The 2,293-nt window shown below is 58.2% G+C and overlaps 1 protein-coding gene across 1 annotated transcript in view; it reads left to right on the forward strand.

Moving 5' to 3' along the window:
• The window catches only part of LOC105461350, a 33,586-nt gene that overhangs the window by 30,686 nt on the left and 607 nt on the right, over positions 1–2,293 (forward strand). The window lies entirely within an intron of this gene.

The following is a 2,293-nucleotide window of genomic DNA, read 5'->3' on the forward strand; positions in this document are numbered from 1 at the left end:
TAAGTGACTGGAGTATCCCCCGTGTGCCTTGGGGCCGAAACGACCTCAACCTATTCTCAAACTTTAAATGGGTGAGATCTCTGGCTTTCTTGAACTATGAAGCCACGAGAATCTCTCTATCGGATCAGAGTGCCAAGTAGGCCATTTTTGGTTAGCAGAACTGGCGCTGTGGGATGAACCAAACGCAGAGTTAAGGCGCCCAACTCGACGCTCATGGGACACCATGAAAGGCGTTGGTTGCTTAAGACAGCAGGACGGTGGCCATGGAAGTCGGAATCCGCTAAGGAGTGTGTAACAACTCACCTGCCGAAGCAACTAGCCCTGAAAATGGATGGCGCTGAAGCGTCGAGCCTATACTCTGCCGTCAGCGGCAAGTGTGGCGGCCGTGCGGGGCGTTCACGCGCGCCGTACGCGCCGCCACGAAGCCCTGACGAGTAGGAGGGTCGCGGCGGTGTGCGCAGAAGGGTCTGGGCGCGAGCCTGCCTGGAGCCGCCGTCGGTGCAGATCTTGGTGGTAGTAGCAAATACTCCAGCGAGGCCCTGGAGGACTGACGTGGAGAAGGGTTTCGTGTGAACAGCCGTTGCACACGAGTCAGTCGATCCTAAGCCCTAGGAGAAATCCTATGTCAATGACGGCGTACTATACTCTAGTGTTGTCCTAGCCAAAATGATCGATTACTGTAAAAAGTAAGAGAGAGATAGAGCGAACGACACACGCCCGTCGGGCGAAAGGGAATCCGGTTCCTATTCCGGAACCCGGCAGCGGAACCGCATACAATTCGGGCCCTCGTAAGAGTGTTCGTCGGGGTAACCCAAAATGACCTGGAGACGCCGTCGGGAGATCCGGGAAGAGTTTTCTTTTCTGTATAAGCGTTCGAGTTCCCTGGAAACCTCTAGCAGGGAGATAGGGTTTGGAACGCGAAAGCACCGCAGTTGCGGCGGTGTCCGGATCTTCCCCTCGGACCTTGAAAATCCAGGAGAGGGCCACGTGGAGGTGTCGCGCCGGTTCGTACCCATATCCGCAGCAGGTCTCAAGGTAAAGAGCCTCTAGTCGATAGACTAATGTAGGTAAGGGAAGTCGGCAAATTGGATCCGTAACTTCGGAATAAGGATTGGCTCTGAGGAGCGGGGCGTGTCGGGCTTGGTCGGGAAGCGGGTCTGGCTGACGTGCCGGGCCTGGGCGAGGTGAACGCTCGGCGTTCTCGCGCCGAACACGGGATCCGAGCTCGGTCCCGTGCCTTGGCCTCCCGCGGATCTTCCTTGCTGCGAGGCTTCCGTGGCGGCGCGAGCCGTCGTGGTCGTCCTCTTCGGCCGCCATTCAACGCTCAGCTCAGAACTGGCACGGACTAGGGGAATCCGACTGTCTAATTAAAACAAAGCATTGCGATGGCCCTCGCGGGTGTTGACGCAAAGTGATTTCTGCCCAGTGCTCTGAATGTCAACGTGAAGAAATTCAAGCAAGCGCGGGTAAACGGACCTACCCTGCGACGTTTGCCCATAAAACGGCCCTGATGGCTGCCCAATCTCAGGTAATCCGAGCAACGGATGCCTCGAGTCGTATTTAGCATGGTAGCGAGTCTCTTCCCCAGAGCTCGCGACAGCTTGGTTGTGCACCACGTGCATCCTGCTGACCGCCACCCTAGGACTGTGGAGTGCGTAATCCCGGGCATCCGGGCAACACATTAGCTGCAGACTAGGACTGGTGCTGGCCTGGTGAAGTGCGTAATCCCGGATATCCGGGCAACACTTTAGTCACGTAGGTCAGAAACGTGGTAGCGGGCTTGTCCCGCGGCGGTCGACGGGCTCACCATATGCCACTCACCGTCTCATTGCAGAACGAACTCAAATATGGAAGTGAGCTTGCTCGCGGCGGCGACTCGTCAAACGCAACCCCGCGTCAGGGTGAAGTGCACCGGGAGTGGTCCAGGCGATAGGGACTACACCCAGCACCAACCGGAATGACCGGGTACACACGAGTACTGAGGGTGGCGGGGAGCCCCACCGGGTTACGGCTAACGGTGCCCTGCCAGTTTGGCGTCGGACTCTCAGGGGCAGTTTTCCTGAGTTTCGCTCGGCGGTGGCATCTCGCTCTTACGTTCATGCGTGCATAACTCTTGATGGGGGACTCCCTCGGGGGTTACCCCAGGCCCGCCGGTGCCTCCGCTGACTATATGCCGGGCGGTTGGTTCGCGGTGGGGCCCGCTCCGACACTGGGAGTGTCATCTCCGGTGAAATCCAGTCACAGGTCGCGCGGTGAAACCGTGCCTCCCACTTTCGATGGATATCGCTTGTCC

Source organism: Wasmannia auropunctata, unplaced genomic scaffold, assembly GCF_000956235.1.
Source record: "Wasmannia auropunctata unplaced genomic scaffold, wasmannia.A_1.0 LD336101.1, whole genome shotgun sequence".
Classification (NCBI taxonomy): Eukaryota; Metazoa; Arthropoda; class Insecta; order Hymenoptera; family Formicidae; genus Wasmannia; species Wasmannia auropunctata.